Below are 14,747 nucleotides of genomic sequence, written 5' to 3'. Positions count from 1 at the left end.
TGCCAAGATCAGTTCAGCGATCTTGTACGGCGCAAACCTCTGGGCATTTGCGGATCTATCACCAATCGTGAGGACCCAAAATAACTTTTTTAGAAAATTAGTCGGCCTTCCTCAATCTAGCCCCATGAAGCCTTTGATACAGGATTTAGGCTGTCAAGCAATTGATGATCTGGCACGCTCCAAACCAGTGGCCCTGTGGAGGAGAATCTGGTCCACTCCTGAACTGGCACTCTTTGCTAATGAAATTATGGACGTCAGATCAGTGATGGGCTCGGGGAACATTCTCTGGTTTAGAAAAGTAAGAATGTGTTTAGAGAATATGGGCCTATGCCATCTGTGGATTGACCCGGCCAATAATGTCTTTCCTCCTAAAAAGGTATTTAAAGCTCTATACTGGTCCAGCATAAGGCAACATCATATTGCTCAGACAAACACCTCATCTTTATCTGGCAGGTTCCTGGAACATAAACTCGATCCATTGTTTGAAGAATACTGGGATCTAATTACAAAGAGTTTGGATAGAAAGCTCTACCACCAGTTTAGGGTTGGGTCGCTTCCAGTAAGAATTTTTACTTATAAATGGAAAGATCAGGGGAATGAGTTCTGCCCTTGGTGTAAGGACCAGAAAGAGTCCCTTGGTCATCTATTCTTCGTATGCCCAGCTTACCTAGCCCCCCGAAACAAATGGCTTAAACCAATTTGCAAAAATATGGGAACACGAGAGGGGCTAGAAGCTCTGCGGATCATGAGGGTTGATACAACGGATTCTGTGGTAATCGCAGTAGCAAAGTTTTTGGGATGGTCATGGATTATCAGATCTAAGAATATAGACATAGGTTAAACTATATTGTATACATGTTTTTATCCCCCATTAATACTTCAAGCTCTTTATTTGCTGTACTTTCTGTGGTTTTAATATGATATGAATTATTATGTAACGTTACTATGCCATAATGGCTACTTATTTATGATAAATATGACAAATAATGTTTTAGGATGATGATGATGTTAATGCTTATGGTTTTTAATTGGTCATCTTTTATGATGAAATATTCAAATAAAGATGTATGAAACTGAACTGAAAGTAATTGCGGGGGGCTCACAGCCCCCCATCCCCCAGGGAACGCACTCCCCGGGGCTTGAAAAATACATGGGTGGGGGGCTCAAGTGAAGGTGGTAACACAATTAATCTCATCTTGTTACCACCTTCACTTGTTGATTACCTATAAATAACAACTGCTATTCCTGAAAAAAATAATCTTTTTTAAATTAGTACAGTGACTAGATTATACACGGTGTGTTAACTGCTTTTGTTTTTAATGTAATGGAAAAATCATATGTACTTTTTTATAATTTGTAATAAATACATACATATATTTTTTATATAAACGTTTGTATTGTGTGTCACTATATTGAGGCTCTTCCTTTGTCTATTTAGCCTGATTTTCGACAGGTTTTTGTAGCCTAGGAAGTTTTACTGTATTGACAGGAGGGGGCGGGCCTGAATTGACATGTGTGTAAACACATCCTGTGGTGCGGTTTAAGTTGGGGAATTAGTTCCTCTTCAATCCTGAGGGTCCCTGGGGGCCAACTAGCCCACCAGGTACCTCCAGTAAGTGCCACGGAGCTGTGTTGTAGAGTGTTGTAAAAAGCGGCGTGCCCTCTGAATGCCTCTCTGCAACGCAGCTCTCTGGCGCATACTGGAGGTTCCTGGTGGGCTAGTTGGCCCCCCAGGGACCCTTAGTATTGAAGAGGAATGAATTCCCCAACTTAAAACGCGCCACAGGGTGTGTTTGCAGACATGTCACCTCAGGCCCGCCCCCTTCCTTCACCATTTTGCAAACAAGCCCCCTGGCGAGTTGTAGGTTGGGGAAGGAATTCCTCTTCAATACTGAGGGTCCCTCAGGGCCGGCTGAGCATGAATCACATGGCAGATTCCCGGTGGAGCTGCTCCGACAGCTATAGGGGAGATTGGCTCTGGCACACCGCTATGGCCGTCACATACCCAGCCGGACTACGGACATATGTCTCATCCGTTTTCCCGCCACTGTCTCCTTCCTGCGGTCTCCCAACTCTCCTTGGTCTTTTTTGGGTCTTGATGTTCTTGTTTGCTAGTAACTCCTGTCTACGTAATCATGCTGTAACTAATGTGACATTTTTTGTAACTTTTACCTTGGTGTTTCCTTATGTAAATGCTCTGATACCTCCGGGTCAAGCCAGCGCTATATACAACTTAAATAAATAAAGAGGAAGAATGGTACAGAAAGAAGCAAGAGTAGTGCAGAAAGTGGCAAGAGGGGTGCAGAAAGAAGAAGAAAGGTGCAGAAAGAAGCAAGGAAATGTAGAAAGAGGCAACAGAAGTCCGGAAAGAGGAAGAAAGGTGAAGAAAGAAGCAAGAGATGTTCAGAAAGAACCAACAGAGGTGCAGAAAGAGGCCTACTTTGACTGTACCTTACAGACTCATACAAAGTACCCTAATCACTAATCCTTCTCCGAAGATGTCTTAAACCTCACTTTTCTCTTGAAGGTTCACTATTAATCGACTGCTCAGAATGTTAGGCCTAACAAATATAGAACAGCAATCCTAAGCATTTCACTGTTGTAAGTGTGACCAACTTTGTGAAGGTATTCATGCATGTCTATGCTTTTACCTAGTGACATGTTAAATGAAGATTAACATACACACACTTGAATACCTGTGTTTCAAACAGCATACTCTGTAAATTTGGGTAAAAAAGGTGTATGCATTTCTTTCTGCTCACAATACAAGGCAGATGGGTATTCAATAGTATATTTGAGGTTCTCTATAACAGTTATATACATAAGACATGTCTGCCTGTGCAACCGAATGACAGAGCAGAACTAAGATGATTTGTTCCACCTATAAGAGAAGCTACCCGCTTTTTAAGCTACCATCTTCAGATGCATAACACATGTGAGAAGTCACAAGAGATCACAGACCCTTAAACTTGACAGCTTGCCCTTCCCATTTGAATAGGTAATATATATATATATATATTACCTACTGGCGGTCGCCAGTAGGTATATATAGTTAGGATTTTTTCTCTATGGGATTTTTGAAAATTCTATGTCTAATAACTTTGGCGTTTGTGGACGGAATTGGCTGAAATTTTCAGGAAAATGGAACATTATGTTTCTGAGCAGCCCCTGAAAATTTGGGGGGGTTCGTCAAGGGGGGGCCGAGAAAAAAGGGGGGTCCCAAAACGTGTTTTTAACATTGAGTTTTCCATAGGGCGGTTGGCCTCACTTTTAGCCCGAACGGCTGAATGGATTTGCACGAAACTTGGCAAAATTGTAGGGACTGGTAGCCCGATGTGCCTTTGCTAGGTCTCAATATATGTGCTCCAGTGGATTTTGAGAAATTAACGTTCAAAAAAAGATATATATCTGTAACAGCGGACCAGGCAGCGCTCCAGTTTGCGTACTTTTCGCGTTACGGAGCTTTGTGAAGCGAAGCTGATTGGTTCTCCGGCATCTGTAAACATTCCAAACAGTCCGTAGCGGCCGCCATCTTGTCTCTCGGTAGGATCGAGAGACAAGAGGAGGCCAAAGCGAAGGGGCAAATGACCGTAAGGGGGCATAGTAGATCCTCCCTGACCCCCTAGGTTTGATGTGGAGGTTTTAAAAGGGCCCCGCGGGGCAAAAAAAAAAAAATAATAATAATCGAACGGCTGAATGGATTTGCACGAAACTTGGCAAAATATTAGGGACTGGTAGCCCGATGTGCCTTTGCTAGGTCTCAATATATAAATATAGTAGATCCTCCCTGACCTCTTAGGTTTGATGTACCATTTTGCCAAGTTTGGTGTAATTCCGTTCAGCCATTCAGGCTGTAGACGTATCTAAATGTCCTATGGAAAATTGCATGGGGAAAACACATTTGAAAGTGTTGAAATTTAGAACCAATTAAAATGTTACTTTGGTTTTGTATTTGTGTGTGATGAAAGTTAATTGGTTATGTATATATCTAAAATGAGAGGAAACCACAGCCATTTTGTGATACTACTGTCTGAGGTACATTTGTGAGGAATGTTTGGTGCTCAATTTCTGGTGTTTGGTTTACACAGTACTAACACTTCTCCTACTTTTAAAAAGGTGAGTTGTTAATTTGTAAGGGGAACTATGTTGTACACTTTAAGATAATTTGAAAAATGTTTTCTGTTATTTATTTACAGTCCTTCTGTTATACTAAATACTTGATAAAGTTAGTTTTATATTATGTATTACTAAAAACGATAAATGAAAGTGATTATTTTTTTCTGCAATTTACAGCAAGCAATTTCAAAATAAAATGGCTCACAATGAAGAGACCGTGGCAATTTCTTTTGAATTATCCACTACATTTATTGAAATTGACAGCACCAATAATGAAGTATTCTCACAAGGAGGAGATGACTTGAATGATTTTTTTGATCAATCTCTTGATGGCGAATTTATCGAATGTTTGGAGACCATAGAGTTACAAGAATCATCATTGCAGACTTTTCATGAGGAGATTCCTGATGAGATGATTGAAGAGGAAATTCCTGATGAGGACATGTTACTAGTTCTTTCAAATTTTGAAAATTCAGAAGAATAAATTTATATTTAGAAATCAAAAATTGTTTGAGACATTATTCATTTTTATTTTTAATTTATGAGGTTGTAGCGAAGTGATTGTAGTATAAAATGAGACTTATAGTATAGAGTGCAACATTTTTATGTTACATGGTAAGTTTACTCATATTTACTTCCCTTCTCCCACTATATTATCTCCAATGTGTATTTGACATCTCTTCTTCATCTCCGGCCTCCTTTCTCTCACTGTCTGTCTCTGATGCATCTTATCGCTGCCATTTTGTGTAATTATAGAAGAGAGTAAAATAAAATAGTTCGGAACGTGAAAAGGGGGCAAAGTAGAGTACCCCTCACCCCCTAGGCCTTCTCAGGCGGTCCCAAAAGGATCAGTTTCTGTTTTCCTGAGAGATTATGGTATGAGTTCCATATACCACAATAACTTGCATTACAACATGCAAGATATCTATCTCCTATTACCAACTTTTGGAGATATTCGCGCCAAGCGCAAATATCTCCAAAAACTAACACCTGCCCTGAGCAGTTCTTAGCCATGTTATCCAATGGGAGGTGGATAACATGGCTAAGAGCATTAGCTCGGTAATGCATGAATATCGCTGACTTTTTAGCGATATTCATGCATTGCGGCCGTTTTTTATCGCATTTGCGATAAACCTTGATAATAGCAAGGTTTATCTGCGATAATTTCTGACGATGCTTAGCGGTAAAAAATTCGTTGCTAAGCATTGTTAGCGATAAATATCGCTTAACTTTGGTAATATGCACCAACGTCTGTTAACGTTCGATTCGAAGGAAATGAGGAAGTGTTGAAAAACATTGTCTGCGCCATCTTGCCTTTTTTGAAATGCCACACTTTTGTCGTGCACGGCAGCCATTTTAGATGCCTTGACCAGACCCACTCTCTGCACGCTGTTGATCCGTAGTATGGCTCCCCACCCTCGCAAGCATCTTCCCCAGGCACTGGTCACCCCCGCTCTCTGTCTTATGCATCGGCAATAAACCTCCCCCCATCTGCGCTGCTCTTACCTGAGAATCACACTCTGTGCCCGCCCGACACCTCCCTTTCGCCCTATTCACTACCGCACCCTCTGACACTCCTCTTCCTCTGTGTCCGATTGTCCAGGCTATCAGCTAGCCCTGCAGATGTAGTTTATGGCCCCAGCTGTAAAGAATCACCCCTCTTCAAAGGAGTTATAGTAGATCAAGGCCCACACCCGATGAGATCCGTCAAACCACACACGTTCCTACTATCTGAAAACCATCCTGTATTGTGATTGGGGAGGGGACCGAGCCTGAAGCGGAAGATTCCAGGGATGACTCTTTGTACATCAAAGTTTTTACAATTATGTGTCACATTAAAAATATATAGCACTCCAACAAAGTAGTAGGAATATAAAACTTTAATACCTTATAAATATATACAACAAAACAAAAACAGTAAAAACATTTAAACAATGAAGAGACCGTGGCAATTTCTTTTGAATTATCCACTACATTTAATGAAATTATCTCTTGATGGCGAATTTATCGAATGTTTGGAGACCATAGAGTTACAAGAATCATCATTGCAGAATTTTCATGAGGAGATTCCTGATGAGATGATTGAAGAGGAAATTCCTGATGAGGACATGTTACTAGTTCTTTCAAATTATGAAAATTCAGAAGATGTTGCCTGGGGGTGGGTCGTCAGTAGCGGTCTGTTGTGCGAATAGTTCCAAGGCAGCAGAACGCGCTGAAATCTAGATGGCACGAAGGTGATGTCTAGTAAGTTGCCGCCCAGCAAATAACGGCGTGGGGCGCCGCGGGGGGGGGGGGGAGGCAGTCCAAAGTTCCGTTAAAAGGGCAAAGGAAAGGATCGGTTGTTTGAACCATCAGTCAAAAAGGGGAGGGGGTGCAACAATTTTTCCTACCGGGTCACACCGTGCTTTCACCGGAACTGAGGTCTGCAGGATTCTAGTCATTCAAACTGAGGCTGGCGCCAGCATGGGAGCGCCGACGTCCCGCGGCTACAGTTTCGTCACTCCACGGGCGATCATGGCAGTCATTCCCCATCGGGGGTGTCTGCGGGGGTCGGGGACTCCCGCGGCTCCTCTAGAATCTTCAAGGTCGTGGAGGACTACGGTGGTGGAGTCAACCAGTGCCACGGCCAATTCTTTATGCTGGGCCCGCTCTTACCAGGTCGACCGCCATTTTGAGAGTTCGGTAGCTACTGGCGATCGCGGGGTCAAATGAGCGGACGGGCTCCACCCTGCCGGGCGAGACGTTGCAGCATCGCCACAGTGGAAGAACCCTTTTCCGGGCGCCTGGAGCGCTGAGGGTGCAGCTGGGAAGCCTCCACCTGGGGAGGCGGGAGAGGCCTGTTCGCACCGTCTCTCCCACCCAGTGCACCCAACGGCGTCTCGCTTGACATTTGTTATGGCCGGACCAGGCGATGAGGACGAGGGGGGGGGTCGGAGGCATGTGCAAGACATCCCCCCCCAGTGTTGTCGCAGCCATTATAAAAGAAAGAAGAAATGTCCCGTCCGTCTTTGGGCCGGACCTCCGGTGGATGGCGGCCGGACGCCCTTTGCTCTGGCCCCATGAACGGGTTCCTTGGCTCATCGGCTGCAGCCGGATCTCGTCGGCCCCAGCCCCCGGCCGTTGGTGGCCGGACCGGGAGAGAGAGTGGGGGGACAACCTGCAACTCTCAAGTGCCACCGCGGCCGGACTGGGAGAGAGAGGGGAGGGTCGAGGAGACATTCCCCCCTGCAACTGTTCAGCGTTGTAAAGGCAATCCCCTGGCCGGGTCCCGCTGGCCTCGGCCTCTCCTCCGGCTACACCCTACGTTAGGATCTCCTGGCCGAGGCGTGGCAGCAGGACCCGCCTTATATGGGCTGCTCCTGGCTGGGCGTAGCCGCTACCCTGCCCCATCTTGGAAGTTTCCAGAGTGGGGGCGGATGTTCTACTGACTTGCATTTTCCCTAGTCTATCGATTTTTTTGGCGTGGCAGGCGGTGGGACAGCGAGGGGTGATTTGGTTTCTCTTACTGTTTTTCTGGTCTCTCACCACTGGCATATTTTAACGTTTTCTTGTTTCTAGGACATTAATAGGTTTTATCATTACGTTATGTTATCGTTTCTTTGTTCGTTGTTTAATAAAAGTTCATGTTCATCAGTGGCCTACTGATTTTCGTTTTCCTATTCTTTTCTTTCCAGGTTGTTTCATGCTAAAGTTTCTGTTAACAGGATACAGTGATCACTTCGTTATTATTGCATATGTCCTTTTCACTAGGGGTGCTCTCTGGTCGGGCCAGATGACGTATCTCTAGTAAATGGTCCGGGTGAAACAGGTGCATCAATCAGTGGGGAGTAGATAGGCATGACAGATTACAACGGGGGAGAAAGGTCCGCATTACGTACCCTTTCACTATTTGCAAAGATTTTCCTACGTATATTTGCAAACAGGGAATACCTCCAAAAAGAACCAATTCCCAAACAGTCAATGTTTGGGGAAACAATCAATCAATGAGGAACGAAATAGGCACGACGTGTTAAAGGTTTGCGTTACCTACCCTTCACTATCTGCAAAGGGAGAGAGAATATTCCTATTCTTCCTCGTTTGCAGGCAGAGAAGATTCTTAAGAGAATCAACTTCGAACAATTCAATGCTCGATTCAAACAATCAACAAGGGGTACTGTGAACACAAATGAACGCCGCTTATGTACATACACATTGGTATTATCAACAGGTTGTTCCTAATGTTTCTATTTTAGGGAGGTCAAAAAGAGATCCCATTAGTGGCCTACTGATTTTGCTCGATTCCTTTTGTTTTTTTACACAATTTTTCGCTATCTGCAAAGACTAAACAGAGTATTGCGACTCTGTGCTTGTTTGTAAATAGAGAATGAACCAAAGAGAACAATCAATCAAATGGAGAGAGAAGCAGGCACGACGGATTACAACGGGGGCAACGGGGGCAAAGGCCTGCGTTAACTACCCTTCACTATCTGCAAAGAGAGAGTACTCCTAATAGAAATGAGGGGTGGGGGGCAGCATTCAAAGCAGATCAGTGTGCATAAACACGAAAATGTTTTTTCTTACCACGTACTTGACATTCGACAGCTTATGATATTTGCTATTAAAAAACCATTGAAATCACTGAAAAAACCATAGGTTATAGACCATATATAGTTAGGAATTAGCATTTAAAAAACCTTATTTTACTCACACAAAACCATTGAAATTCCATATATAGTTAGTTGCACTAACTATATATCGCGCACCCGCAATCCACTGCTGATCATGTCACATATTACATCATTCATGACATGGTCAGTGACATCACTGATGACATCACTGATGACATCTCAAATGACATCACTGATGACATCACTGATGACATCTCATTTGACATCATTCTTGTGCTAATACGATAAACCTCTTCAGACTCTAATATAACCTTAGATACACTCAGTGTATACAGACACTCACACACTGCCACTCATCCATGGAGTTACTCACACACCCAGTCAGTCATGCAAAGAAACAATCTCACCTCCATTTCTTCAACTATACAGTTAAACACACCTTACTTATTGAAACATATACTAACACATATTTACTCTCTTATACAATCCCTGATACAAGTTCACAATGATCGATACAACCACTCACTCATTCAGTGGCTCTCATGCACAGTTATTTATATATGCCAACTCTCACATGTACTGTGTTTAACATATGTACTTACTATGACATGTAGCATTGAGATATCCATTCACTCATCAATACACTCATGCACACAGTCAACTGCCCATGTAGCTGTTTCCACATGCAGGCTTGAACTCATACACCTAGTGAATAAACTGCTCACACATCTATGCATAGAGTCACACACCTTCCAGCCACCCCCACACAAACTCAATCTCCCATAGAAATACTTGGGCAACCAATTAATAACACATATAGCCTCTCGTATAGCTAATGATCAACAAATGCAGCAGTTTACATCACAACAGACACAATGATGCACAAATTAAGACAGTTTAGTCACTAACCCATGTATTCAGTGAGACACATTTAATCACTCACTCATACAGTCAGTCACGCACCTACTAAATCCTTCATCCAGACACTTATACATCCACTCATTCTTCAATATGTAAGACATATTTTAACTTTACAGAAACATACAGTCACTGGATGTTGTCATCAGTGATGTCATCAGTGATGTCATTTGAGATGTCATCAGTGATGTCATCAGTGATGTCACTGACCATGTCATGAATGATGTAATATGTGACATGATCAGCAGTGGATTGCGGGTGCGCGATATATAGTTAGTATGGAATTTCAATGGTTTTGTGTGAGTAAAATAAGGTTTTTTAAATGCTAATTCCTAACTATATATGGTCTATAACCTATGGTTTTTTCAGTGAATATATATATATATATATATATATATATATATATATATATATATATGTATAAAACAATCATGCCTCCAGACATCCAAAGGACAGTTCAGGACCGCACACAGTGACCTTCAATCAAAGAATTCTAATATCAAATTCTTTGCTTGAAGAACACTGTGCGGTCAAGCGCTGTCCTTTGGATGTCTGGAAGCGTTATTGTTTTATTGAGTACATGGGACCCATATCTGTGAAACCCCACTAGCCCCGCATGTTGGACATGACCGGGATTCTTTACGGGACACTTTCCCATATATATATATATATATATATTCACAGAAAAAACCATAGGTTATAGACCATATATAGTTAGGAATTAGCATTTACAAAACCTTGAAAATTCACTGAAAAAACCATAGGTTATAGACCATATATAGTTAGGAATTAGCATTTAAGAAACCTTTTTTTTACTCACACAAAACCATTGAAATTCCATATATAGTTAGTTGTACTAACTATATATCGCGCACCCGCAATCCACTGCTGATCATGTCACATATTACATAAGGGTGGGCGGCCAGCTACGCTCCGTGCACGGAGTGCGCGTAGTGCCGTCTCCTACGCATTTTGCGTAGCGGGCGTAGCCAGGCGGCACTACGCACGCTCTGCAGACGGTGCGTAGCCGGCCGCCACCCGCCTCCCTCCCGCCCTCCATAAATATTCAAATAAAAGGATTTAAAGATTTTAAAAACACTTACCTGTCCGCCGCGTCCCCGGGGCTCCCTCTCCCGTCCCTGGAATCGCGCCGCCGCCATTTCGGATACTAATGCGCATGCGCGGGCGGCCGCACATGCGCATTTCTCATGAGAATGAGAATGTTTAGCACTCTGGCAAGCGCTATTTCTTTTGGTTCGTTTCCTGGTTCGCTCGCCGGTACATGAACCGGGAGCGAACCAAAAAAAAAAAAAAAAAAAAAAAGAAGAGTAAGTATAAGGGAAGGAAACAGAGAGTAATGTTAAAAGAACGACAGCTATATGGACTAAACCAAAGATACTGTTTAATAGATCTATTTACCGAAGAAAAGATGGAAGAGGGTATAATTGTGAAAAACAAAATAGATAAGGAAGTGAAAGAAAAAAAGGAGAGTAGAAGAATAACAAACAAGAGTTTCTTAGAGAATGTGACTGAATGATCAAATTAAGATTAAAACATTGGAATAACAGAGAGAAAAAACACAATGCAGAAAAGAAGAAGTAACAGAAAAGGAATGATTGAAACAGCAAAGAAATGTAAATAACATAGGGGCATATTATCAACATAGGCGATAAAAGTTTTGCTGCTTTTATCGGCAGAAATCTGACGCTAAAGACACTTTTGCGGCAGTTTTCTGCCGATAATGACTGCTTTTATCGGCAGAAAACTGCTGCTAAAGCCGCTTTTGCGGAAGAAAACTGCCGCTAAAGCCACTTTTGCGGCAGTTTTCTGCCGATAAAAGCAGCGATAATTTTATTGCCTGTGTTGATAATATGCCCCTTAGTGTGCTTGAACTACAGAGAGAAAGCATAATGAACAAGTAGTGAAAGAGTGATCAGTCAGAGACAGTGAGAGCAATAGAGACGGAGTGAGTGAACAAGAGTGAGGAAGTATGAGAAGAGAGGGACTGAGAAAAATAGTGGAAGGAGTAGAGTAAGTAAGTAACAGATAAAGGAATGAGGGAAGTAGCAAAGGCAGGAAAGTGAGGGTTAAAGAAATGAAGTAGTGAAACTAATAGAAGTTAAATGTGATAGAAATGTAACGAAAAGAGTACAAAACATTTACCTTATAATTGTCGTTAACTTAGTCACTTGTTATTTTTATACTTTCAATCTGTGAAAGAGAGAACAAACATTTGAAAAATATTAAAACATGTATTTAAAAATTAGAAAAGACAAGGGAAAAGATTGAAGGACAAACAGTTTTTCAACAACGTTGACACTTACAGAAGCCTCTGCTTCTCCATGCCCCTACACAGTACTAAAAATATACATTTTAAACTAACAGTATCTTCATGCAGATGAAGTGAGGCCTATCTTGCAACATGGTGCATCTTTTGCACTGCTGCTGTCTCACAAAAGTGATGCAACGGCAGCGCAAAAGAGGTGCACAGCCATCATAAAACTGTCCCTAACATTTTAAATGATTGTTTCAGGATGCCAATAAGGTGTGTCCTATCCAGAGGTTTGTTTGAGGTGAGGCCTACTCAGGGTTGCAGATTAAATTTACGCTTTTTGAAGAGTACAGAGGAGATAATACATATCCATGTCTACCAATGAAGTGAGTCATGTCCACTTCACTCTTGAACAAAGGCCAGACCTCCTCTGTTTCCTTGGACAGGCCTAAACTTGATTTGCACAATGTGATGTGTAATGTTAGGAAACACAGGTGATGTAATTGAAAAACGTGCAATTTCTTTTGCTCATTTCACAATCACATCAATTGTGTTTCCTTTGCTTAGGTATCTCATTGTGCAGATGTAGTCCAGCATATGAAAGAGTACCCAGAAGTGCAGCACTGCATGCAACAACTTTGACACTTACTGAAGCCTCAGCTTCTGCATGCCCCCTACACAGTCCTAATTATATACTTTTTAAACTGACGGTATCTTGCTGGAGATGAACTGAGGCCTATCTTGCAACATGGTGCATCTTTTACACTGCTGCTGCGTCACAAAAGTGACGGAACAGCGACGCAAAAGAGGCGTATAGCCATCATAAATCTGCACTTAACATTTTAAATGATTGTTTCTAGATGCTGATAAGGTGTGGCCTATCCAGAGATTTGTTTCAGGTAAGTCCTACTCAGGGTTGCAGATGAAATTTAGGCTTGTTGAAGAGTATAAAGGAGATAATACATGTGCAGGCCTACCAACGGAGTGAGTCATGTCCACTGCACTCTTGAACAAATGTGAGACCTCCTCTGTCTCCTGGAACAGGCCTAAACCTCATCTACACAATGTGATGTGTAATGTTAGGAAACACAGGTAATTTAATTGAAAAACGTGCAATTTGTTTTGCTCATTCCACAGTCACATCACCTGTGTTTCCTTTGCTTAGGTATCTCATTGTTTAGATGTAGTCTATCATATGAAAGACTACGTAGAATGTGAGCACTGTATGCAACAACTTTGACACTTATAGAAGCCTCAGCTTTTCAATGCCTACTACACAGTTCTAAATGTATATCATAAATACAAAAAGTACAGAATTAATTATACATGTTAAATGGTTTATTTTTGCTGTTCTCAGAATTTATCAAATTTCACTAAAAATAGTGACTTGAAGGTATTCATCATATAACAGCGGGGGGAAAAAACACAATCAAAATGATTGTGTTTAAAAAACCCATATAACATAACCAAACAGAAATCAGAACTCCTGAAAAGTAACTTACTTTCCATGACGTCGAAGGATATCCTATGAACAGCTTACACTCTGTTGTGCTGCTATTATTTTCAGCCCGCCACTTTCTGAAAGAAAAGCTCCATCGTTTTGAAAAATATGTTACATACAATAAATGACTTCTCGCTCTCTACCGCACGTTTCCACAAGGCCAAATCGTGTAAGAGCCATTTATAACTCTTGGAATTCTTCTAAGCAAATCCCGTCATTTTGTATTTCCGCAACTTTCAGAAAGAAAACGTTCAAGATCACTTTCACAATCCTGGACTAGTAATATCTTACCCTTCTTGCTCACTCATGTTCTACATTTCCTATGACACTGATACTGCTTACTATGAAGCAGACTTACACTACCTCTATGACTACTACAATTATTTAATTCTCTACATCACTTTTAATCACAAAGCAATATAAAACAGTAGATACAATTATATCAACCCCTAGAATCATTATACGCCAGTTACCTACCCTAAATTCTCTTTTCTGAAAACAGAAAGTAAGAATATTTTTAAATAAAAAGGCAACATTGTATCGTAGTCAAATGGGAATAATTTCCGAAACAGCAAATTTTTTTACATTTTCAATAAGCTGTGTAATAAGCGGATCTGTCAAATGACCATCATGCCATATAATAGCTGCAGTTACAAATGTTCTTCCTAAAATCAACGACTGTGTAGCCACAACATTTGTAATTAAAGTTGAAGACTTACTTTCATCAGGTTTATATAGTTGGATTTTCAAAATGACATTATAATCAAAAGTTTGGACCAATAATCTAGACAGCATTGCAGACTTACATTCCCTCTACTATATGTTTTGATTGGCTGCTTGAATTAGCTTATAAAAAGAAACAATTTTTCTGAACTCATACAAAGTGCAGTTATTTTTCCATGACGTCAAGTGTTATGGTAAGAACACCGTTTGCTTTGGGAAATACTCTGTTGTCCTTCAACTAATCTCTGCCCACCACTTTCTGTAAGAAAATCTTCTTTTTTTCCAGGAACTATTTAAAACTCAAAAATAACTTTTGACTCTGTACTACACTTATCCTCAAGGCCTAATCGTGTAGGAGCCATTAGAACCACTTGAAATTCCTCAGAGCAAATCCTGAGATTCCTTCCCTAAAATTTTGGTTTTAAAAACACCAGGTAAGAATTTTTAAGGTCAAAAGGCCATTTTTTTTTAAAGTTAAAACAGAATCATTGCAGAATGACCAGCCATTTCTAGACTTTAAATAAGCTGTGTAATGTCCTGATGTTATTGAAGGACCGTCATGATATATAATTGCTGCAGTTACAAAAGTCCTTCCTGATATTGACAACTG

Source organism: Lissotriton helveticus, chromosome 4_1, assembly GCF_964261635.1.
Source record: "Lissotriton helveticus chromosome 4_1, aLisHel1.1, whole genome shotgun sequence".
In the NCBI taxonomy this organism is placed as follows: Eukaryota; Metazoa; Chordata; class Amphibia; order Caudata; family Salamandridae; genus Lissotriton; species Lissotriton helveticus.
The sequence above is the reverse complement of the archived record's forward strand: the minus strand, read 5'-3'. Positions refer to the sequence as shown.